Here is a 27,805-nt window from a genome sequence, read left to right as displayed (position 1 = left end):
TTGAAAAGGTCCCAATTTGTGAAGTCCTTTTACCCATTGGTCTTTGGTCTAGAAAATTTTTCCATCAAAGATCTTACGATTTTCTCTACAATTTTATTGAAGTGGTTTTTATTGGTTTTTACTTAAATTTTATTTCATTATAAATTTCTTACGCTTTGTATAGATTCTATAACCTAATTATGATAATAGCTAATATTTTAGGTCTCTACAGCTTCTGTCGTCTGGAAATTTAAATAACAGAAGAAACTGTAATCTGTTAAAAGATGGTTTAGGTATAATCTTTGTGAAATATTTAATGAAAATTATATTTCATATTGTTGTTTTTTTTTGTTAAATGTCCGTCGAGAAAAAAAATATAACTAATAGAAGCCACGCCCATTGGTTTATGTTTTAATTGCTATGTAAATTCAATTTAATAGAAGACCAAATATTTAATAACTTTTGTTAAAAGGAAATAGGTTAGTGGTTTAACCATTAATTCCAGTAAGACCAAATAATAAATGTTTTCAACGTTCCAATCAACAGATGCTTTATTTGAGTTGGAATTTAAGACAAAATTATTATTCGATTGTTTTTGTTCATATTTATAGTCATTTACACATACGGTCGTACGTACATACATAGCCGTACATATGAAGGGTTATTTCAAATTCAATAACAATTTATTAAGATGAGGTTTTTTCTATGCATGTATTTAGTACTAAATCATTAATAGTAATTATTATGTTCACTTTTTTTACAATTAATATAAGTACTCTATTACTGTCTGGAGAATTGTAGGTATGGAAATTTTTTATAAATGAAAAAATGTGTACTTATGTCAAATCTAACAGAGGTACTTGAAGGGAATATTTAAATACACATCTGTATTTAATTTATCTCTAACACGCTTGTTGGGTTAAAAGGAATAAAAGTAAGTTTTTATTTTTTTTATATAACCCGAAGACACACAATCATAGGACTCGTTTTTATAGTACTCTTATGTAGACCCCAATAATAAGCTCGTATTGTCGTAATCTCTTCGTCATATACGAACAAAGTATTTTTAATCATCTGCCATCCAACATAATTTTAATTGATTTCGAAAAGTGTGGACATGCCCGTAAATAACGGCCTTTAGAATGTTATGCATACCACTCGGTAGAATAATTATTTTCCGTGACTGGTGTTTTCCATGACAGTGACTGATGATTATTGTAAAAAAAAGTATAATTTTTATTTTTTTTTACATAGTATGATTTTTATGTTTGTATATATTTTTAGAAGAATAGATTTGTTTGACATCTAAAACGTTTTATGATTTTGTTTTTTGTTATCTATCTATTTTTAATAAGGTAGTAATTTTATAAGATATGTAGTCTATAGTGGATGTAATGCATAGATTAGTAATTATGTGATAAAGTGGGAGTTTGAAATGAACAAAAAATTGTGACATAAATTAGAATAAGAAATGTTTTTAAAAATATTTACAAACATAAATTAGAAACGGTTTAAGCTCTTCAGGTGTGATGCTCAAATAGCTGGTGGCATTTAGATTAAAATAATTTTTATGCGGTTGCTAGGCTACATATCTTCGTAAGCAGTTAAAAATTAAAAAAATTGATAGTATATTTGTATGTTAAAATGTTGACTTTGTATCTTTATCCTTAAATTATATACTATGTTTATTAATTCACTGTTTTAGTGTATTTGTGGGTATTTTTGTTCCTTTTTTTTTAGCGTTTTCCCTGTAATACAAGAAGGAAAAATAAGTACAGTTATTTGTGAATTGCTTGGCTTAGTGTTAAAAATAACTATATTCATACTTCATTTGTATGTATTTACTCTTGAAATTCTCTGATACTCAAGGCTCAGTTAATATAAATCACTTTCTGTATGGTTTGTCTTTAAAGTTTATATCATTAGAATTATACGTACCCTACCAAAGAAAGGTTGCTTCATTCTATTGTAAATTGGTTAACAAACTTATCCAGAGTTATCAATGAAATTCAGTGATTAAATCTTTGTTGTCGTATCATTATCAGTGCATATATTTATAAATTCTGATCTTTTCCGTTAATTTTCAAAAATTATCTTTATTCTTTGGTCTTTTTTTCGTTTAAACATTAAATATAACTAATATTTTGGTTTGTGGGCACATGTCATAAACAATCCCTTAGTAATCGGTGGAAGAGGGGCTTAACAGTTGAAATTAATGAGAGCTTGTTCTTACGTCGGGAACATAATTTCGGCTGGGTTCTACCTCGGCAGTTTCTGTCGTAAAACCAAACAATGTTTTTGATTGCTGTACAGGACAGAAATGCAGTAACGTTACTTACTGCCTTTTGTATTCGGCGGAAATCGGTAATTATTTCAGACGAGAGGCACGTGTAACGTTGTATTCAAACTTACCGGATAATTATAAACACCAAACGGTCAACCACTCAGAAGATTTCATTGACCCGCTAAGAGAAGTGCATACTCAAACGATAGAAAGTACGTGTGGGTCGGTCAAATAATGAAATAAAATTGACAGCAGCATCAGTAGAATACTGCTTGAGTCGTATCTTAATGACTTTATATGGCGCCAGTGCTTCCAAGATACGGATTTATTTCAAAATATCCTGAGAGGTATTGCCGCAAAATGACTAATAAAGAGGTATTGATAGTTAAAGATGTATGGTAGTTAATACCATATAATTATGCAATCGGTACATTGTCTTTCTTGTGTATTAAAATAAACTAAATGGAACTTAACTTATAGTATTAAAAAAAGACATGAGAAAACTTGAGAAATATATTAAAAAAAGGTTATCCTGATAAAAAAATTAATAATGAGCAATCATCTTATTTAAATCGGTATGTTAATGAATTCAGTGATTTTTACACGTATAACAACGTATTCAATAAATATTATATGTTTCATTAGTTTAAAAAAAAGATTTTTTCCTCTAATTATATAAAAAAATAAAATGTAACAGTTAAGAACTTTTGATTTCCTCACATCGATTCTTTGGTCTTTTTTTAGTATGATATTAATGTTGAAAAGTTAAATGAATTCGCTGACGTTCATAAATGCATTCTTTTCAGGTTAGTTTTATGAGTTCAAATCGTTCCCGACATTATATCGTGATTACATTTCGTGATTGGATATTATTGAAGAATTACTATACTGGGGTGTGTGTTTTCTTTGTAATAATGTAGTAAAATAATTGTCACGTGTATCCTTATTTGTTTATGAGGTCGTGATGATCTAACGAGATGCTGATATAATTTATGAACACTGTTAAAACGGTATCTTAAGCTACCGTTCGTGACTGTATTGAGTATGATGAACACGCCACAAGCGGCTGAAACAGTTAATTTGAACATATTCTTGATAACTGCCATAAACCACGTGTTTGAATTGCGGCATAGTTTTAAAACTGTAAGCGATAAAACTAATAATAATTTGTATTAAAACTATAAACTAATATAACTATTTTTTTAAATTTATATTTTAATAATTTGTATTGGTTGATCGATTCGATTTCCTGTAAAGTTTTTTCCAGTGTTTGAATTCCATATGGGAAGAAGTCCCGTATAAATTATATCCAGTTCCATTGAAAGTGATTATGTCCACTCGATTCCGAGAGTAGTAAGAAAGGAAAGTTTAGAAAAAAAAAAATTGAGATGATCCTTATTTTGCAAATGTAGCCCAGCTAGTAAAATAAATCTGTTAATTACATCATCGTCTGTGAAAGAAACTTTTTATTTTTATGTTATTTCTTTTAAATACTAAAAGTTCTCGTCAACGGTAAATCTTTCAGATTCAGATATGATTTATCGTTTAGTGACGTGTATATTTTATAAATATTCGAAATAATCTGTAATCGATAAATGAAACTAGAAACTAACAAAAAAAATTTGTTACTTGTTTCGTTAAACCTTCCGGTTATTGTTTAAATTCAGTAATGTTTTTATATCTTTTTTCTTAATTTATTTAGATCTGTCTATTTCTTATCGGCTTTTTCGTATTTTAGAATGGCAGGATTACAGATATTGGATAAACACATCTATAAATCACACAGATGGGCGCTGAAGAAAGTTATTTGTAAATATCTTTTAATAACTTTAATTGTACGTGTACCGTACTTATTTGATGTGTTTTTCATGTAATTCAGGGGTACACTAATTTATTATTTTATAGTTTTAACACATATGAAACGGTGGGATATAAGGACATCAATAGAAGTGTTTATTTTTTCTTCAAAATGATATCAGGTTAACGCATTCAATCTTGTTTATTTTCTGAATTAAACCGGCATTTCGGTAGGGTAGCTATGCTTATACGACGACGCGTATATGACTAGTTGAAGAAGGCAACAAACAGCAAACCATTTCACTCTTTTATTTTACCTAATAATCTGGCATAATTATACTTCTTGTTGTTCTTATGAATGAATAAGCCATTTAGTAAATGACGTATTACATTTTTGTCACGTCGCCTTTAACCGTTATTATTATGTCAATTAATTTTCATACATCTCAGCTTGATTGAATTGGATTGATGAGGTTGGTGTAACCGTCCATATCATCCGTTGCATTTAAAAGATCAGGAGGTAGATTTCACCGGTGCTAAGTAGGGGATAAAAAAGATTTCCACGTTAAAGTTAAGAAAAACTTCAAATTTACTCAATACGACAATGGTTGCATGTGAAAAAAGTTTCACATGTTTAGCATACAAGCCCCATCTTCTTACAATTCCAGCAACATTTTGGTCATCCCTTGCTGTAAGGGTTCGTCATATCAAAAACTGTTTCAGAAAAAAGTTTTAGGTAATGTTTAGAGGACTAATGACCACTTTAATGCGATTCGATGCTGTTCCTATTAAATCGAGGTATGATTTTTTTGTGTTCGAAACCCCATTTTTTCCACCCCCTGGGCCAATGGTTGATGATATCAGAAGACTTTATTTAGATAAGTTTTAGGCCCTTATACAAAGAATAGTAGGGACTTTAAACGAATTCAATATTTTACTTAATAAAAACGTGATAGCAATATATATTTTTTTTCGAAAACACTCCATGGTCCGATTTTAGCCGTTAACAAACTCGACCGAGACTTTGGGTCGAGTTATTTTTAGGGAACAATTTGAACGTGATTGGCACAAAATTACGGCAGTTATCGTGTCCACAAGAAAGTGAAATATATATACATATATACACAGTATTTCTAAACTGGTGGGCTGGCTTACTTTTTTGGATTATACTTGTAAAACTAAACAAAAAATATCTTTAGGAAAAGTGGCAATTTCTCCTTCGTTCTCCCCCTTTCCGCCATTTATTATTTTTATATAAAAATTTATATCTCAAGTTGGGATAGAGGAATCACATTAATATTTAGTAAGCGTCTTGGTAATAACGTTTTAGAATTATCAAAAAATCAGGACTTAAATATCTTCGCAAATTACAAAATGGCTTCCATGTTTATCTTTCAATCCTTTACATCCATAAATATTAGTTTATCAAAATTTATGTTATTTGCCAAAATATTAAGACTTTTATTTTGAACAAAATGACTTATTTTTGGAAAATCGGTTAACAAATAGTCGAGTTATGGGAGAAAATTGATGTTTTATTTTGTGTTATAATTATTAGGTCTATTATTGTGAAAAAAACTATTTCTTTAATTGATACTAATTTACAATACTAGAATTAAAAAAAAAAAAAAAAAATATTTCATCGAATTGAACGTAAAGTGTCGGACATGAAAACAGACACATAATTACATCAATCTTCTGCCATAACTCAGCTATTTGTTAACCGCTTTTTAAAAATAAAATGTAATTTTGTTCAAAATAAAGGCTTAATATTTTAGTAATATCATACATTTTGATAAAACTAATATTTATGGAGATATAACGGACTGAAAAATAAACATGGCCCCCACTATGTAATCTGCGAAGGTATTATTTTAAGTTTTGCTAATTTTAAAACTTCTACCAAGACGCTTAACAAATATTAATATGATTCCATTATCCGAACTTGAGATATAAAGTATTATACAAAAATAACAAAATGGCGTATAGGGGGAGAATGAAGGAGAAAACGACATTTTTATTTATTTAGTTTTACAAGTAGAATCCGAAAAAGTATAACCAGGTCGCAATTTTAAAAACAGTGTATATATATATAGCTGACGGTTTTGGGGTCTGGGGGATGTGAAACGCGAAGATATGTCGAAATTTTCCGAAAGTTGAATCATTGTACCCATTACCATAGTAGTAGTTTTCGTATGAAGTCTTCCTAAAACTAATTTTTTTAATTATTGTCTTCGTGTTAAAAATTTTTTTTTAATTCTGTCATCAACTTGTTTTGATTTTTTAACTGAAGAACTCTCGCGTTTTAATACGAGGTTCAATAGCGATAATTATATTAACAAAAGGAACCGATTTAAAGGTGCGTCATTGTGGGCTGCAATGTGTTTTGATATAGTGTTTCGTGTTTTATTTCATTTTTGACATTTTATATTAATGTATATTTACTCGTCGGTCAAGGACTGATTACTTTTAATATGACATGCATTATGACGTAACAATATTTTATTGCTGTTCGTAGTAGCATTTATTATTTTTATTGATGATGCTATTATTTCTATTATGTACCAATAATATTTTTGTTAGTAATGCGATAATTTTTATATATTTGTAAACACGTTTTGTTTACATGTTTCATGCATTTAAAAAGTAGATTCTATTGAATAGTTAATTGTTCTTCGAGTCAAGTTTTTTCTGTTGTTTAAAATGTGTTGTCATAACACAACTAATTTTATCTCCAATGTATTGTTTAGTGGTTTGTTTACAGTTAAATTTTAACAATTTAATTCCTGTAATTTGTTTTTATTCTTTCTAAAATAAGAAAAAAAGAGTACGAGAGCTGTAATTTTTGTTCATTGTTCTACATTGCATATTTTTTATTTTTTACTTATTGTACCTATTCTGTAATTTAATAGCCGTACATAATGGGCAAAATCGTAGATGTCAATGGCCTTTATCTCGTGTTTATTCCTGCAGCTTTCATACTGAATTTATTGTTATTTTTTTATATGTGTATTGATTTAATATCATAATTCGATGAAGTAAAAAAATAACTGTAATTACCCCGTTATAAGTACGTTAGTTATAGTCTCTTTCTTATAGTCTCTCCAAAATAGTATTTAAAAACGAATTATTCTTCAATTGGTTATAAGTTAGTTATTGATGATCCTAACTTCGTTGCTTGTGCTGTTGAATAACGCAGATCCTGTGAATGTAATCAGTATTTTAGTTCTCGTAGAACACAAAAAATACGGAATACGGTTTAACTAGAAATTAAAACTGCAGTAAGAGAGAGAGAGAGGACGTGTTTATATAGTCATTCATTGTTCACAATAAAATTAAAAAAAAAATACACTGCTACAGTTTCCGTTACCTGCTACAGTGGGTTACTCAGCCTACTATGTTTTAATTTAATGCTTGAAGTTATGCATGAGAACTTGGTGGCATATGAATAAATTATCCCATGCCTGACCGGGATTCAAAGCTGAAACCTTCCGGAAAAGAGGAGATGCTATCACTCCCACAATTATGTATTTGTGGAGTATCGCTCCACAAATTCTCTCGTTGGATTTGTAGCTTTATCCCACAGGATTTTGGGGGGTAAAGTAAGACCTTAGTCCCGGTGGGGGGGACTACTTTGGAGTCCCCTCATTAGAGGCATGGCATATCATCAAAAGACCGAGTTCCGGCTGCCTGGGGGCAATATTAGTTCTCGACGAGGCAGTTTGAGGCGAAGGCACCCCCTGGAGCTGTGTTAAGGCTTAGTTGTATGTCCGGCTCTGGGGCGATAAGAAATGATACACTGAAAAAAAATGTCGGAAAATTATTTATTTTATTTTTTCTCCACCTACAGATAGTAACAAATTTTTCTGATGTACAAATTTTCTAACCTCGGTTTTTCTTTAAAATGTATCTTTAATGTTTCTTTAAAATGTTCTTTTCAAATGTAACCTCGGTTACATTTCTGAGTGAATATAGAGAAATTTGAATAACATTTTTATCTTTAGTGAAATACTGGGTGACGTTAAGTTCATCCAGAAAACAAATCACTGCACCTACCGGGTAGACCTAGTGGTGAATGCGTCTTCGTAAATCAGCTGATTTAGAACTCGAGAATTCCAGCGTTCAAATCCTAGTAAAGTCAGTTATTTTTACACGAATTTGAATACTAGATCGTGGATACTGGTGTTCTTTGGTGGTTGGGTTTCAATTAACCACACATCTCCGGAATGGTCGAACTGAGACTGTACAAGACTACACTTCATTTACACTAATACATATCATCCTCATTCATCCTTCGAACCTATCTGAACGGTAATTACCGAACGCTAAACAGGAAAAAGAGAGAATCAAAACTGCACCCACCCGATTGGTCTAGTGGTGAACGCGTCTTCGCAAATCAGCTGATTGGAAGTTGAGAGCTCCAACGTTGAAATCCTAGTAAAGGCAGTTACTTTTATATGGATTTGAATACTAGATCATGAATACCGGCGTTCTTTGGTGGTTGGGTTTCAATTAACCACGCATCTCTGGAATGGTCGAACTGAGATTGTACTCATACATATCATCTTGATTCATCCTCTGTAGTAATACCTGAACGGTAATTCCCGGAAGTTAAACAGGGAAAAGAAAGAAAGACTGGGGAAGGATAACGGAGGACGACGAAGCGAAATACGTAATAATTACTAAATTATCTAAAAACATTTTAACTAATACAAAAATATTAATATATTTTGCAAACTATGGGAAAATTATACGTCGCTTGGGGTTTTTTTACATCGAGTTTTTCATTCGTTATCGAATAAAAATATTTCTTATGATGAAATACGTTCGGAATTTAAAATGTAATCGATGTTAATAGAAAATGTATGAAAAATATTTGTTTACCTTTAAGACTGATAAAAATATAAATCAAATGAAATTGGCTTAATCATTCATAAAATAAATAATTCCATTTCTTACTTGTAAGGGAAAATATGGCTGAAGTAATTTCCCGTTATCTTAAATTTTTCGAATATCATATTAAGCTCATTCAGCCGATTATACTGCTGTACATTAACAAGCTTTCTTTTTTCCTGTTTAGCCTCTGGTAACTACCGTTTAGATAATACTTCAGAGGATGAATGAGGATGATATGTATGAGTGTAAATGAAGTGTAGTCTTGTACATACTCAGTTCGACTATTCCTGAGATGTGTGGTTAATTGAAACCCAACCACCAAAGAACACCGGTATCCACGATCTAGTATTCAAATCCGTGTAAAAATAATTGGCTTTACTAGGACTTGAACGCTGGAATTCTCGGCTTCCAAATCAGCTGATTTGGGAAGACGCGTTCACCACTAGACCAACCCGATGGGTTGTACATTAACAAGCTAACGTCATCATTCATCACTTTACAGTTGAATTCAGTTCTAAAAAGAACTGGAACTTTCACTCTGTTCATCACAGGGACCGACTTCATGATTTGCATCATTAATCATTGAGAAAGCAAATTGGTGACTAATGCCTCTGGTGTCTGAGATTCTTTATACGCCTTACATCATAAGTAATACTGGGATAAATAATTTAAAATAATATATTAGTGTATACCTCCTGACGAAAAGCGATGCATTGGTATAGATATCGTATCGCATTCGTTGTGTTTTTATTTTATTTTTTTACATGTTTCTTCGAAGTACATGTTTATTAATTTAAAATTGTTATAAAATCATATTTGGAACCGGATTTTTGTCCGCTGGAATATATTTAAACGTTTCTTGCTCTAGAAAGCTACATCGATTTAAAAGTTTTCGTTGTTTCATTTATTCCCAAAGATTCTTTATATTCATGTAAAATTATATAACTATTTGTCTAGAAAGAGGAAGTTTATTGATTTGCTATAATTTATTGACGTCCCAGATAGTAATGTGAATTTACTATTGTACAAAATACAGCATATGAAAGATAGTAAATTGCTTTCATTGAATTTCTTTCAACATATTTTAAGGTTGTTGACCTTTGATGTTATTAAAGGAAATGAAACTTATTTAATTAATGAATTCTGCGTGATGTATAGATATTTTAAGAATCTTTAAAAAAATGTACTTTGTTGTAAAAATTTTTACATTTTTATCATTTTATTTTTGTAAATTATTAACCTTGATTACATATAATCTTTTATTTTAATAGTAGAGAGTTTGCTGGTATTTGTCCTTATAAATAATTTTTATGTTTATTTATTGTTGAATATTTATCTGTAGAAAGTTTTTTTTAATTTTTGTTTTTCAAGGGAAGATGATGTCTAATAGTTCAACAAACTAATTTCTTATTTATTTGAATATAAGAAAGTTTATTGTTAATTTACATGTATAATCTTTACAATGATTTCTTCATTTTTTTCTTGCATGTCTCTCATTTATTAGATTTATTCTTTCTTTTTACTATGTTTTTACTTCCTTGTACGAAGTAAAGGAAGTATTGTGATCGCGAAAGATTTCGGTTTTCAGATTTTAACGAACATATCCATTTTGACTATCCCTGAATCCATTTTGGTTAGTTTTGGAGTGACATCTGTATGTATGTACGTATGTATCTCTTTCGCATAATTCAAAAACGATTACTTGTAGAATGTAGAAATTTTGTATTTAGGATTGTTGTAATATTTAGTTGTGCACCTCCTTTTTTGATTGCAATCGACTGAACCAAAAGTGTCCAAAAAAGGCCAAAATTAAAAAAAATTGGAGTTTTTCTTAAGTGCAGTAATAAGCCCTCATTGAGAGCTCTTTTCAACGATGTCATAAGTGGTACTTATTTTCATTGGTTCCAGAGTTATAGCCAAATGAAATTTTAAAATTTTAATAAATGAAATATTTGGATCTTATAAGGGGAAAGCACATCGGTTCGAATCAGCTTTATCTTCTTTTTTAACCTCTGATTTTAAATAAAATTTTATGTACTTTTAAAAATGTGTAACATTTAACAGGCGTACAAGGAAGTCATGTTTACATCAAATCTTTTCTCCGAATACACGTTTTTCATTTTTCTTTTACTATTTTTAAAATAAATATTGACGAATTTATGAATAAAAATTAAATTTAGTCATTATGTATGTAGAGTGCAATACTTCACGTTCTAGTATAATTAAAAAGAAGTATTTTTATTTGATATTTACTGTCTATATTACGCGTCATGAAAGAAAACGCTTGTCATTGAATGATTTGTGAACCGCTTTGTAGAAAAAAATGGCTTTTATATGTAATTAAGCTTGTTCTATTTCTGTATTATTATTGTAAATTGCTATTTATTAGTAGAAAATCTGTAGGAGTTACGTAAAATAGCACATAAAAAGTATCCTGTTTTTTAAAATTAATTTTCGATAATGAATACATAACATTGATATATACTTGTATTAAAGAGCGTAGTTTTATTTTTAATTTAAATATTGATTAAACAATACCTTTTAGATACGGGCATTATTTCATATTTCAATTAACAGTGCGATTGAAAATTAATTCTGGTAAGAAGAATCTCCATTTAAAATTATAAGAAATTTAATCTGTCTGTTAAAATACGTAACTCGCTTCCTTCCTGGGAGTGTAGAGTATTGTACAAACGTAGTACAATCCTACTTTTCTTAAGAATTTTGAAGCGATTGTATTCTGTTCTGATTACTTTTTCTTAAACAAAAAGTAGGAAACAATTTCAAAAGATACTTAAATGAAAAATAAAACTTTGCTTAAAAATTTATTTATGTATTATTTTTGTCGCATAATTTCTTAACGAAGAAAAATCTCGCTACCTCTTAAAGAACCGAAAAACTGGGTACATTTTAATGCTAATTTTCTGTAATATCCACCAATTTTCTTCAATTAAATTTCAGTTTGTAACAATAACATAGAAATTAAATAATGCTGAATAGAATAAAGCAATTTTTTTTCTGTCATGAGTTTGTAAAGCACTAGTAATGAATTCTAAGTTAAAAGTTTTTCTTTCGTGACGTATGTAGTTTTAATTTTCTAGCATTCTTATTCTTAATAGCTACTGCTTTTATAACCTATTTTATTTACTTTATGATTTTATTATTTAATTTAATTTATAAGATTAAAGCATATTTAAGAGCTTCTATTACCATTGCGAAATAAGATCTCTAGTTATTTTCATTCAGTAGTTTACTGATATTTATAACTACGATAAAAATTGTTGTGACAAATGTAACAGTTATATGGTTTATATTCCTAAGTAAGTCTTTATTAGTTATACTCTTTTTTTAGATGCATTGTGGTGTACGCTGGATAAACAAACCTAGAGTTTGAAGGTCAAGAGTTCTAAGGTTTAAATCCTAGTAAAGGCAGTTACTTCTATACGGATTTGAATACTAGATCGTGGATGCTGGTGTTCTTTGGTGTTTGGGTTTTAATTAACCACACATCTCAGAAACGGTCGACCTGAGACTGTACAAGACTACACTTCACTTACATTGATACATATCACCCTCATTCATCCTCTGGAGTAATGCCTTACGGTGGTTCCGGAGGCTAAACAGAAAAAGAAAGAAAGAAGATGAACAAACCTAAACAAAGGTGTGGCCTATAGTGGAAACCTTAATAATCTACTGTTATAATTAAACTATCTTCTGTGTTTGCCTCCAGGGACTACATTTATTGACGTAGAGATTTAATGATAACTTGAAAACAACCATTAAAAATAGTTTTACACACAGAGAGAGAGAGAGAGCGAGCGAGTGAGTGGGAGAGGGAGGATGATGGAAACGGCTTCATACTTCAAAATTGAAGGTCACTACGAGGGAGAAACAAGTGCAGATCTACTTTTACTTATTATTATTTTATAGTGTGTTTTTGTCCGCCATTGAATCAGTTTTTTTAAATAGAAAGATGGACATGCACATGATTTTCAATGTAAACTTTTATGAAAAAAAATGCCAAAAACCGTTTCTCTATAATTGTTTTCGTTGTTGAGTTATAAGCTATCAAAGTTGCAAAAACGGAATAATTGCGGTATTAATAACAAGGAGGTAAAACGCCTCCCAATAACTTGTTTTTTTATTTTGTACTGTCTTCAGAATTACATCCAATAACATAATTTAAACAGTTAATGTTGGAATTAGTGGTCTTAACAATAATAACAGCATTCAGTAAATAAATAATAAAACACAATCCATTAACAGGCCATTGTTTGGCTTCTCTACGACCTTTGGAATAACCTGAAAATGTTTCTTTAAAATTTACCGTGGCCTTAGATTAATGAAGAGGTGGCGCTCTAATCTTGCTTGTGTTACTGATTATTAATTATTTTGTAGTATTAGTGTATTGTGGATGTAATTCTAAAAGTAATACTAAATAAAAAAGTTATTACAAGGCATTTTGTATTGTTTTATTATTACTGCAATTTTTCTGTTTTTGTAACTTTAATTAGTTATAATTCGAAAACGAAGGCATTTATCGAAAAACGGTTTTTGCTAAAATTTTACATTAATATTATGTATCACAGGTACACTTTGCTATTAAAAAAAAAAATTGATTCAGTATGGCAGACAAACATTTTCAACACACCAAAAAGTAATAATTTTGTAACTGTATAGATACGCACTTATTTCTTTCTAATTCATAGTATCTCACAGTTTGGAAATATGAAGCCGCTTCCCATACATTGATATCAACGCGAGCGCGTGCGTGTAAATCGGTAAAAAAGATGATATTGGGTAGTATTACAATTTGTTTTATTTTTTTTTAAAGATCCTGATATTTAGGGTGTTTCATTTATTTTTAGGTTGCTTATTTACAGATGTTTAGGACAAAAGCCTAGGCCCTTAAACCTTTATACATTTGTAGTAATAACTGTGTTTTAATTTGGAACATACTTTAAACAATTTTATAAATAAGAAAAAAAAAGAAGAGATTACCGATTATAATTTACTCTTTTTTTTTATAGTTTCATTATTCTTTCTGTCATAAATCAAGAGAACATCTTTCATCAAGTTTCTCACTGTTTGTAACTATTGATTTCAAAGTAAAATAATTTAAACGCTACCAATGATCAGTAAATAACGGAAACCACAAGTTTTCCCCTCAGCATTTAGGCTTTTGTGTACTGAAAAATAAATCATCACGTTAAATTAGTTTTATTTATTTTTTTCCTTTGTTCATCGCACATTACAATTTTTGTAAAGAAATTTTGTAATATAGTAAAACTATTTTAAGTAATGAAAAAAATACAAATTCAAAGCTGCCTAATCACGAATCTGATTCAAAAAAGTATTAAAAAGTATTCTGATAAACAAGAAACTATTCGATTTTTATACGTACTTTTTTTTAAGAAAGATCTAGAATTTGTTATTTCTGTTTGATAAAGTGCTGACATTGAGATAAGATCTTTTATTCTTAGTAACCCTTAGAAATGTTTTGACTTAACGTGTAAACGTTAGTTTTGTTTATCTTGCTTTTTGTGTGGCGTAAATTTTACCGATTTTTATTTATTTATTTTTTAAATTAAAAAAAAAAACAGTTTAAGACGGATACTTTTTCATGTTTTTTTCTCTAAGTTTATTTTCTTCCACAATTTGATGACTGGAGTGATTTGTAACTTGAACTTCTTGAAATGTTAAACTATAAATTTTAACATTTATGTAATATTGAAACCGGATTCGTTTCAATAATTCCCTTGAGTTGAATTTCCTTTTTCGTTGTTAATCATTTGTTTATACTATATAGCTGTTTCAATGTTATATATTTGACAAGACTTGTTTTACATACGTTGTGGTTTTGTGTGTGTGTGTGCGCGCGCGCCCGTGTATGCATATATATATACACATATAGATTACAGTCATGTGTTTATTTTTTAATCAAATTTTTTTGTGAAAGGTAATTGAATTGAATATGCGTCATTTTCATTTTACTATCCTCCTCAAAAATATTGTTATCGGTAAAAAAAGTAGCCGGCAGTTCAGTCATTTTAAGCTGTATGTATTTTTATGATAAAATAATTCCTTTTATTGAAGAACAGTAATCAAAATTATCAATTTTTCCCCGAAATTTTCTGTATTAATTTCTTCCGTATTAATCTCTAATTTCATGATACATAGATGTAATAAATAAATACTTGTGTGAGACTTAATGAAAATTGAATGGCAGAACTATTGTTTTGTGTCGTTGACAAAAAAAAATTATTCACTTTGTAAGGTCCCATACTCAAGAGGAAGCATTCGGGTAAAATAAGTTTTTAAGAAAATTTATCCCTAACTAATAAATTGAAAAAAACTTTTTATAATTGTTATAAAGTACAAAACTATAGCCATAATTCTAAATAAATAACGTTGTAGTTTTCTAGGAAGCGGTGAACATTTTTGGCTAATTTTTCCCCCAAGAAATAGTAAAGAGGTAAGAGCTATCAAAATTTTAAGAAGTTTGCATTTTAAATGCAATGCGAGATGAATTTAAATTTTAAATAATTTTTTTTATATAAAAATGTATGTTTTGTTACCACAAACCATTGGCGAGGGATGGAGAAAATATTTTTGTAGTGGTTTGAAGATCAGTTGATGTAGAAAATAGAGATGAAAAAATTCCCATTTACTTCTTTTCTATGGCAAGATAAAGCTAAAAAGAGAAAACGTATAGTCATTTTTGGTGAGGGAGGTGAGTATTAAATAAACATTTTTGGTAATTTGTAATCTTGATAAAAAACTTACACTTTTCTAAGAAAATGTTTTTGTTAAAGTGTCCCAGAAAAGAGGATAATTTATTTCGGCCAAAACACCTTTATTCCTAATTCCATTTTTTTTTTTTTAAAGAGGTGGGGAATCCCATTTACGGACACCTAAGTAGTGTCGGGCTCGCTAACAGGCGCCGCAAGATGTTATTAATATGGGTATGTAAACCTGCGCACTACCGACTAAACCGCCACTCCTGGCTACAATCCTTCTTGGAACCGCTAACGAAGCATTCCTTCTGGAAGGCGGTTACACGCCCACTCACACGCTCATACGTCATAGTGCAATCGCATCGTAATAGGAATATCAACAATAACACATCGGCACAGGAAAACAACACAAAACAAGATACATCAAGATACAGGAAACAGATTATGAAACTACATACAAAGAAAAAAGTCACACAATATATACAAATATAAGAGAAGAAAAACTCAATTAAACAAGTCTCACTTCAATCTAAACATCGTATAAAAACAAACAAAAAAATCATCGAAACCAATACAGCAGGAACATAAAAATACGCCTGAAAAGAGACATTCATTAATATTACACGATCAGTGCAACAATACAGCACTAAAAATGTATACATCGGACAGCAGTAAAAATCTGCAGCTAAACTCCTAATCCTCACGGAATGAAGTAAATACAAAATACTACATACTACAATAAAGCCCCGAGAAGGAGGGAATTAGTCCAAGATCAGAAAGACATCATAAAGAAATAATATACATCAAAAGCAAAATACTCAAATATACGTAAAAAAAAACAAAAAAACATATCAGTACAGCGACTTAGGTCATAAACTAACCAGGCACACATACATACCCCTTATACTTACTACATACGGACGCCATCAGGTACGGTTGTCCGCGGCCTCTTCACGTCAAGGCGACCCCCACATGCACGGAGGACCTTCTAGTCGCTCACTCGCGAACCTGTCCGTTCAGTAGTTTACTGATATTTATAACTACGATAAAAATTGTTGTGACAAATGTAACAGTTATATGGTTTATATTCCTAAGTAAGTCTTTATTAGTTATTCTATATATATTAGATAATATATATATTATATTATATATTATTAGAATTCTTGTACCTATATGGTTTTATTCAGTGCATATGTTTATGTATATGAACTTTATATATAGCACGTGTATACTTTATTTATACCTTTATGTATATGTATGTTATATTGAGATTGTTTGTTTTTGAACCCCGTCATCCTGTTACTTTTTGCAATACGATTTACTTGTGGTTGGTTACAACAGTTTTGTAAATAAACAAATTGTGAGGCAACTTAAAATTATAGTAAACTTGGGCTGTTAACATCGACACTTGAATTTATAATCTGCAAACAATGTTTTGTCGTACTGATTTCTATAAATACAGCAATTAAAATTATGTTTCCTCCTTTTTGTGATTTTATTACATTTATTTTATAAACACCGTATATTGTACGTTATAATGAATCAAGAAAGAGGAAAAACTACGTACAGATTTACTTGTAATTTGTAGTAAAAAATTATTAATTTCATAAAATTGATTTTTTCAGTTTACAGTCTTTATGTATTGATTAGAAGTTACAGAATTTTGTTTATATTTTCAATAAATTTAATTAATTTTTTTAGACATTTATCTAATTTTTGGAGTAAAAAAAGACATGAACGAGTAAAATACATTTTAATATTGACAATTAAGATACAAAAACTGAATTAAGACGCTATTAATAAAGATGTAAAATTTTATAAAGATATTGCGTATACTATAAATTAATCCCGATAACGTTGGCTGCAGGCAAGATTGATTTGTACCAGATATTCCTTAAAACATTGCATACTATAATTGCTAATTGCTCACGTGGCTGTAGCGAATGCGTTAAAAAATGGAAAATATCGGAGGAAGCTGCGCTTATAGTTCTCACTACAATTTAAAATTAAACCCCATTTCAAACGGCTGTTAAATGTGATATTGAGTATAGAATGGGTTATGAAACTATCGTTACCCGATAAGCATTAAAATCAGGCCGACCTTATTAACTAGGCACTAGGTAGAATATAATCAGATAATCCCTGTACGGGTAGATAAGCAGTGACGTCCCCACCAAATACCAGACATGTAGTGACTGCAGTCCTACCTTCACTTCCTTGGTATTTGGGCTTTGCTGTCCAAAATACGCGGTTATCAGTTGGTGTTTACTTTTTTAATTACATTTTATTCACTATTATTTTAGTAAACTTTCGCGCAGACGCATCACGGATTTCCATATCTTTAATTAGAGTTGTTCCAAATAAATACATTTTTCATTCTGATTGGTATATGTTATTAATGCATTATATAGATTATCAGAAATAAGACTGCTGCTCCACAGATAAAAAAGAACTGCTTCAGCAGAACTAAGTTTACCTGGACGGAGCAAAGAAAGCTGTGGTATAACCTTGAACAGAGCAGCATCACAAAATATACAATTAATTGTTAAAAAAGTATATAAAAATCGTTTCTTAACATATAAAAATAAAAAACATATGTGGTGGTAATATGGAAGAAAATTTCTGACGTTTCTAAATGTTATAAAATAAGAACAACAAATAGAAAATCAAAAAGTTCGAAAAACTTATTTTTAGTTATTTGAGGATATATTTGTTTCCGTTAAACAAATACGCAAATAATTATGTTTTTTTTTATTGATTTTTGTTTAAAAACCCATAGATAGAGTAGCGTTGGTTCTTTAAAAGTATCAACAAATATTTTATTTTGTTTTAAGTAATTTGGATGGGCTATTATTTTTTAAATTCAGCAATTTATTAAAAACGTATAAAAAAATTATAATTTATTACGTAAATTAAATTTATATAATTTTAATATATAAATAATTTATTTAAAATTGTTCGTTTTGGAGGAGGCCTAACAGATTTTTACTTTTAAAGTATTGTTACAGTAAAGTACGAAGGCAAACTAAATATTTAATTATGTTAACAAGGTATAAATTTTATTAGCCAAAATCTTTATAAAATCCCGGATAAGAAGACTAAAACGGAAAGGAAGTTATGAGATTAGGATGATCTCGAAACGAGATGAACTTACTCGTTCAAAGAAGGGAGGGTTTTCAAAGTTCCTTCAGTCTGTTAATCAGCATCGGATTAAGCCTTTATCTGTCCGTAAACAAAATTTGAATTTGTGGTCCCATTTATATAACTTGCGGTGGATTCTAACGAAAATTGAAGGGTATTTGGGAAATTTCCTTTTCGCAGTCAGAAAACAGAAAGACCGCCTTCTCATATTTTTCCTTTTTTTTAAATTTAAAAGGTATTACTTATTTTTTATCTCTAAAACATAATCCGATTTTATTACTTTGTAAATTATTATGATAATATTATTTTTATTATGTTACAAAATAATAACATAAAAATATATATATATATATATATATATATAATTTACAAATAATAACATAATACAGATGTATTATTAAAGAAAAAAGTTAAAAATATTAATTTAAAAAAAGTTATTTTTTAAACATTTTTTCCTGTTTGAAGTGGGCCCCTCCGAATTACGGGCCCTAGACAATTATTTATTGGGTAATCCGGCGCTGTCTTTATCCATAATACTTAGGAATATTAAGGTATCTTTACTTAGAACGGGAACAGTACGTTGTGTTATTTATTCTAATATAAAGATGTTTTTTTCCAGATATTGAAGAGCTGCGTTAGAACAATCTAACATTTCGTTGGCCCATCCCGTGAATTACTTGGTGTGAGTATAATATTTAATTACAAACCATTTAACCTAACCTTTACTGGAAGATTTGTTATTATTATTTTTTCTTCATTTTGTTATTTTTACATAGTTAAAAGAAGAAACAGACTTATAAACTACATATTAAGGCATCCTGAAATAGTCGCTTTGATATTGGCGGGGCAGGTAGGTGGTAAAAATTGTGCAGGCCGACAACGTTTGAAATATGTTAAACAAATTGTTAGGAATGTATACCGTAACGAAACTACTGGCACTAGATATGTATTCTTAGAGAACTGTATCGAACCAGTCAAATGACTGAAGATAAAAAAAACTATCTTTATTAACGAATTATTAACCATTATTATTGTTGCCGTATATTGAATTAAATACGTTCATTACGTTAACGGATCAAGGTTATATTGCCGCGTTTTCTTACGTAACATATTATCAAATAAGCGTGAGTATTATTTATTAATAGGATGGCTATTATGTTTTTTTAACGGAAACATCCGGCGGGATATTTATCAGTAAGAGATATAAGACAACAATAAATATTTTACAAGAATAATAATAATAATGCGTATATTTGTACATACGTATTAATAATATACCCACATCTAATTAAACGAGAAATAAATAAATTATGTTGCTTTGATGTATGAACTTAATAAACTGATTCATGTGTTATTTTAAAATATTACGTAACTATGCATTACAGTTGAATGTGATTGTAAATTATAGTGGGTTAGGAAGGAAATCGAAAAAAAAATTACGACATCTTACAAATATCTTTTTAAATAACTAAAACTTCCTGTTAATGTAAAATAATAATAATAATTATTTTTTAATACTTGCTTACTAATCATAATTATACCTTACGTATAGGTATAGCTTCTGCATTATTAATTAAAATACTTATTTCGATTGTAAAATTACAGACCCGCTGAGCTTAAAGCAGTATAATACACTAAATGAGCTGAAGGTTTGCCCCTGTCTTTGTGGTGACGGGCGAGAGGTGTTTGTTGTACTATCTAACCAGATAACATCAACTGATTACTAATAACATAGCACATTTATATAATAAAATGCAATCACAAGAGACTAGTATAATACAATTTAGTTCTAGTTCATTAGACAGCAGTTGGGGAGGGGCAAACTTTCAACTCGCGTATTTTACCCGTAGCAATCATAAAATAAAATCTTACTTTAAGGCAAAAAATATTACTAAAAATCAATTTCAGGTTTATAAATGTAATTATAGTTGTATCTTATACCGTTTAAAAATAATTTTTAAGTAGATGAAATCAGAATTTTTTTCAAAAAATATGATGTGGACACCACATGATTCCCATGTACGACTATTAAATTAAATATACTCATTTTTTTAAAATGAAAAGTACATAAAATATTATGTTATTAATAACTTCTGATATTTTTTCATATATTTTATTTTTTTATTGAATTATTCATTGTAAAAGTTTTTTTTTTACAATAAGAGGTTAATAATTACTAATAAATCAATATATTTAAATTAAAAATTAAAAAAAAAATTAAAAAAGGGAGATAAACTCGGATTCGAACCGACTGTGCCTTCCCCTAAGATCCAAATATTTCATTAATTAAAATTTTATTTGGCTATAATTCTGGAACCAATAAAAATAAGTATCACTTATACCGTTGAAAAGCTCCCAATGAGGGCTTATTACTGCAGTTAAGAAAAATTCAAAAATCCAAATTTTTGGGGGATTTTGGTTTTTTTTTTTAATCAAAAAGGGAGGTGCACAACTAGATGTTAGAACAGTCCTAAATCCAAAATTTCAACATCCTACGGCTAATCGTTTTTGAGTTATTGCGAGATACATACGTACGTGTGTACGTAAAGATGTCAATGTCGAACTAGTCGAAATGGATATTTCCGTTGAAATGTGAAAACCGAAATTTTTTGCGATTACTATATTTTTTTTTACTTCGTTCAAGGAAGGAGGTAAAAAAGAATTTGCTGGTAATTTTTTTTTGTAAGTTGAAAATTTTGGTCGTGATGATGATAAGGATTCGGGACGTGGTGTTAAAGTGAAAACTTATTTTCTCGAGGTGAAGTTTATAATATGTAATAAACATTTGCAATCATTGTATCCTGCTGCTTGCTATTACTACGAAACAAGAAAAAAAAACATTATATATATATATAAATATCGATTTTACGCAGTGTCGAGGAACCTTTTGATTAAAACCAAATTTTTCTGAAAAACGTTATTCTAATTTTACGTAATTCTACATTTTACCATAGAGTTATTTGGGTTTTAAAATAATTTTTTAATGTTTTCAGTTAAATCTTATATATATATATATATATATATATATATATATATAATATATGCATGCGCACACACAGGATGATATTAAAATAAGGAAACCTTCATATCTCAAAACTGAGCGAGTAGATGGATGTAGAAACAAGTGTCGAATCTACATAGTTACAAAATTCCTACTTGATGTATTTGAAATTTTGGTCTGCCATATTGGATCCGCCACATTGAATCGACTTTTAAATAGGAAAGTGGACATATGATACATGACATTAATGTAGATTTTTACTAAAAAAACGATGGTGAAACCCGTTTCTCGATAAACGCCTTTGTTTTCGAGTTATAAGCATTCATAGTTGCAAAAATAAAAAATCCCAGCAGTAATAAAACGAGATAAAACGTCCCCTAATAACTACTCTTATTACTTCAGAATTATTACCCAGTAACAAACTTTAAACAGTTAATATTCGAATTAATGGTCCAAACAGTAATTATAACAGCAATAATTCAGATGTGTACTTTAATATCCAAACAACTCTGGCATAAAGTAGAATTAAGTAAAATTTTATTAATTTTTGAATAAATTTTGTTTTAATTTCAAAAAAATTTCTTGCCATTGACATTGCGTAAAATCAATGTGTGTATGTGTATGTAATTAAACCATAAGTAGAACGTGTATACAAACTTTCATCAATTTATTTTCAGTAATTTTTGCTGGAAGGTGATGAATTAGTCGGTCAGGACAAGTTGCTTTATGGGTACAGATATATATTGTAACAAGATTGCTATAGCGACCTGATAATGGATTCCTACCAATTAAGAAGGAAGTAGTAGAAAATATAATAATGGGAGGAATTCTAAAAGAGGCTAAAAGGAACGTTTTTAGTGAAGGTAACAGGTTCGTTTAACAATCGTCTTTTATAATACTACCCACTGGCACACAATAAACAGATGTTCATCCGTGAGAAAAGTTACCGGACCAGGTTAGGAACGCATGGGAACGAAAGGGCTCGGTCGATCGTTCTCAAGCTCAACTGGGGTCTGATCTGGCAGGTAAAGAAGATGCGAGTATAAATACTCCGAGGAAGACCAGTTTAGGTCAGTTCTGCGAAGTCTTGACGAGACGTTATGATGTCAGTCCCGCGAGAGTATTCTGCGAGTAGATAGTGAAGTTGCGAATTTCTAGTTTAGGTTCGACGCAATTACGGTGATATTTCAAGTAATTCCAGTACATGAGAACAAGAAATGGTTCGGTGAGTTACTGTAAGACTAAGTGAAAGAGATTATTTAGTAAACTGTTATATATAATAATGTACTATTTGTGAAAAATTTGCAGTAAAAGTTTATGCTTGTCTTATCTATTGTACTATTGTTTGTTAATACAAGACACTGGTTAAGACTAGTGGTCATGCTAATGTCTTTTGTCAATGGGGCTGAATTCTGGTTTTCATTATTTATCTCACCTGTGAATAAATACTGACAATTACTTTAAATCCTGATGCCATTATTGTCATTCTAATTATTATTGTGAGATGTTTTATTATTGTCGTTTACTATTATTATTACCATTATCATTATTATTATTAAAGATATGTCTTGTACTTATGTTTTTAAACCAATAAATTGTAATTATATAAACATTTTCATTTGTTATTCTCTTAATATCCTGATCGAGCCGCGAACACGCGACAATATGTATATTATACACACCCTATAACACATTCTTTTCAGTGTATGGAGATTAAAATATTACAGCAGTTTAGGCCTAATTTTCATTGCAGTCGATGTTAACTCCGTCCGTTAATTAGTAATTTCTAATAAAAATTAATGTGCTAAACCTTTCATTTATAATGAGTTAGCGAACTCAAAACTCAGTTTTTTTATTTGTTTAACTATACCGTTTGGCACAGATTTATTACGTATTTTTAATGTATTATTAAATACACAATCCATTAACAAGTTTTGTAAGTAACTGGGTTACTGGCATTGTATTATTTAATTGTGAAATGCGTTTCGGAACTTAAGGATTTCTTCATTATCAGATTCTTCTCTCTAAAAAATGTAATCCTTTTAATTTAGCGTTTTTTTTTTCTCGGTAAGTTCTTTATTGATAATTCATAACAGTATTGTTGTTGTTATGTTATAGTCTTTTTTTATTTACTACAACCCCCCCCCCCCCCCAGAGTCGAACCCATAATTAAGCATAAATACAGCTCCGATGGGGGGGGGGGGTGCCATCGCCTCAAACTACCTCGGCAGAACTCAAGGTCCCACCCAGGGTACCCGGGACCTGGTCTTTCGAATAATCATGTTCTGCTTAACTTTTTATGATAAACTTAATTAGTTAATATAATTATGTTTGAATATATATATTGTCTAGTATTTGATATTTGTTTTAAATATTACAGTCAAGTACTTCCGGTATGAAATTATACTCGTATCGTAAAATTTGTCAATTATTAGTCTAAATTGTTAACCTTGTACCCATTATGTTTGCTAATTGGGTTTTAGTAATTAAAATTAACAATTTTGTACTTAACGGATACAATACGTTGTTAATCATGTAGGATAATAATGACTAGAGGTCGAAAGAGGTTGTAAGAAGTCGTAAGGCCGAGGCCGTACGAATTCCGTTTTACTTTTGCCTCTATATATATATATATATATATATATATATATAAATAAAGACATATTTTTCTCAAAAATATTACTTTTATTCATTTTTTGGGTTAACCAATTATATATATATATATATATATATATATATATATATATATACACACAGATAATATACGGGATAATTAACAGGATATATATATATATATATATATGTGTGTATATAGAGATAATATATATATAGATAAAATTTGATTTTTTGTCCAGGTATTCAGAAGAGAATTTCGAGATAAACTTTAGGCATCGGTCTTTAGCATTCGTATGTTTCCAGTCTGTGTTTACATTGTATATCATTATTAAGTTGTGGTTATTGGCAATATGTTCTTCTTCCAATGTTTCTGAAGAAATATACTTGCAAGCGAAAGCATATGTGTGATTCATACAAATTAAAAAATAAAAATAAAATTGTTTTTTTCATGATATAAATCAAATAAAAGTTAAAATAGGGAAAATATTGAATGAGGACTGATTTTGTAACTGAATTTTATAATTTCTTACTTTTAATAAAGGGGGTTTTCCTGTACATTAAGTTTTAAAATTAGATTTTTTTTTAGGCAGACATATTTTTGTATGTATGTTTTTAGTTTTAATCAATTTTATTCAGGGTAGATGAGTTTACGTAATTGTAAACGGGTTTGAGAAGTAAAGAATTTTTTTTAATTTACAGTGTTAAAAGGTAAAGATTAATAAAACAGATAAAAATAAAATATACTACATAAATTTATCGCTCATTGAAACGTGATCATGATTTACTTAGGGGTTCAATGGAAAATAGTGGCCTAGTGATCTAAAGACCTGTTAGAACATTGTATGCGTTTGTGTTCGGGCAACAGACACCTGTTACCCGAACTGTAAAGTTTTTTTTTTCATCAATAAGAGTACTTTAAAAGGTTTTTTATTTTTTAACCTCACCTCAAAAAAGTAGGTAACTTTCAATTCAATCCGTGTCTGTTTTTTTTTCTTTCAATTTTACTGATTTTTAAATATCAAATGAACTGATTTCGATATGTCTTTATTGTTGTTTTGTAGAGGAAGTTTTGATGGTCTTATAGTAAGTAAAAATTACATTATCTAGATGCATTTGAAGACATTTTCAATTTATTTGTCGTTATTATTGCGTAGCAATAATGGATTGTTATAATTTAATGTTGTGTATAACCTTATACCATTCTGATATTTAAAGTATCTTCAGCCGGGAAAAAACAAAAAAATAGATGAAAAACGTTAAGAAAAGAAACATTATATAATCTCTCAATCCTGAGAGGGAATTATGTGTATAATTCTATATTATACGTAATAATGACTTTACTAGCTTTTTGTACTACTTTCTTATATTTTTCAAGTTGCAAAGTTTCTTGTGGCTGTGTTTCTTGAGAACGGCTTGTTTTCACGTGGTCAGAGCTCTTTGTGGATCTATACCTATTTTAAATAAAAATATAGATAAATACAGTGTCCCAAAAGTCCCACACCATAGGGATATATACAATATATTTAAAATAGCTGTTCCATATGGATTCTGTATAAGTCAAAACATAATTGAAAACGGTCTCCGTGTACTGCAGACTGTTGATCACAAAGTTAGGCGTTACAGATTGGCACACAGTTGTGATACGCTCTCGCAGATGGTTTTTGTCCCTGATTTTGATTATGTAAACTTGAGATTTTACATAATTCCTAACGACACTATCTATTTGGTTGAAATATGGGGATTGTGGAGCCATTCCATTTGTCCTCTACGACTGATCCACTAGTGTTCATCTAGCCAATCACGAACTTGTGTACCATAGTGCAGGGGTGCACTGTCCTGCACGAATCATTCTGGTTTTCCAGAACCCAGAAAATCCAATTCAGGCAGTAATTCATTTCCTAATATTTGCCAAGTAATTTTCACTGCTAGCTGTTCCTCAAAAAAGTAGGGGCCAATGATCCGGTCTTTCCGCAAACCACACCAAACCATGACACGATCAGCTCCTTGCTCCTTACTGTCGATAAACCAGTGAGGGTTACTGTCGGACAAATACCGTAAGTTATGTCGATTCACCTCACCATCCATTTACATAAAAGTTGGCTTCGTCAGAGAACATAACTTTTGACAAAAAGTCTGGGTCCTTCTCCAAGAAACCAAATTACACATTTCCATACGGCAATCAGGATCGTTTTATGACATGTGGTGTAACATTTGTCAGGATGAGACTTGTACGGATGATACTTTGTTTTTTTTTTTTGCAAGATCCTCCATACTGTTGACCGAGGAACGCCCACTTCCAAACTTGTTCGGCGAATTGATTTTTTCGGACTTGCATATACCTTCGCCAAAACCCCTGTACTACCTCTTTTGAAGTGCTCGGATGTCCAGATATTTTAGCACCGGTAACACTACCTTCAGCCTTGAACTTTTGCTAGCAGTCTGCCAACCATTGTGTGCGACACTGGCTCTCGTTGAGGATACCTCACATTAAATTCATCTGCAACTTGTCTTTGAGAGAATCCTTCTCTTTCACAAAAGAGGATAATTTCTACCCGTTCTTCAGTGGTCAACATTTTTCAGTCTTGCAATTAGAAAACAGCAAAATTAGTGAAATCCCAATGGTGCGGGACTTTTGGGTCTTTTTGTAGAAAAGTTTTTAAGTAAAATAAACGTAAAAAAGGAGTTTAAAAAACCCAATACTTTTCAATTCTTCATTAGATTTCAAGTTTTTTTTTTAGAAATGAATCAAACTATGAGTTGGCAGTTACTTTTAATTTGGGGGTGATTTCTGAAAAGCTAAAATTAAATAATTAATTTTTAATTTATGTGTGTAATATTCAACAGCATTATATGATATGTGTGTAATATTCATCATCATAAATGATTCTTGAGGTTTTTTTTAGTGATACCGGTTACTTGGTCTAATATATCTTTATTTTATTTTCAATTGTTGTTCAGTTTAAAATGAATTAATAACTTGCCGATTATTAATAACGACTGTTAATGATGTTATATTCACCTTATATATTTGTTTGCTTTATTAATGACAAAAACACTCATTTTTACAGTAGAAGCAAGAAGAATTTTAATCGTACCACATTGCTTTTAAATAAATAACTGAATTATTTATGCCCAAAATCCTAGCATTAAGTTATGCAATCTAAGATTACTTTCTGTTTGCAAAAAGATTCAAAAGATTAGTTCGCGGTAAAAACATTTAAATTATCTGGCAGTAAACTTATGGATAACAGCGATGATCTCAGGTGACTAATACGTTTCCATCGGCTGGATCTGGCAGGTGTAACTAGAGGAGTGACGGAGAAAGAATCTAGAAGTGGAAGCACGGGATGATTC

General features: G+C 29.9%; 1 protein-coding gene across 3 annotated transcripts in view; it reads left to right on the top strand.

Annotated features, from left to right (window-relative positions):
* LOC142326065 (sodium/calcium exchanger Calx-like) overlaps positions 1–27,805 on the top strand; it is a 113,629-nt gene that overhangs the window by 3,744 nt on the left and 82,080 nt on the right. For 2 of the 3 annotated variants that reach the window (XM_075368181.1, XM_075368182.1), the window contains exon 2: positions 19,454–19,516. The exons of the other annotated variant lie outside the window; for it this stretch is intronic. The gene's annotated coding sequence lies outside the window, so the exon portion shown is untranslated. The remainder of the gene's footprint in view (positions 1–19,453; positions 19,517–27,805) is intronic. 3 annotated transcript variants of the gene reach the window in all.

Source organism: Lycorma delicatula, chromosome 6 (assembly GCF_047948215.1).
Source record: "Lycorma delicatula isolate Av1 chromosome 6, ASM4794821v1, whole genome shotgun sequence".
Taxonomy (NCBI): Eukaryota; Metazoa; Arthropoda; class Insecta; order Hemiptera; family Fulgoridae; genus Lycorma; species Lycorma delicatula.
The sequence above is the reverse complement of the archived record's forward strand: the minus strand, read 5'-3'. Positions and strand labels throughout refer to the sequence as shown.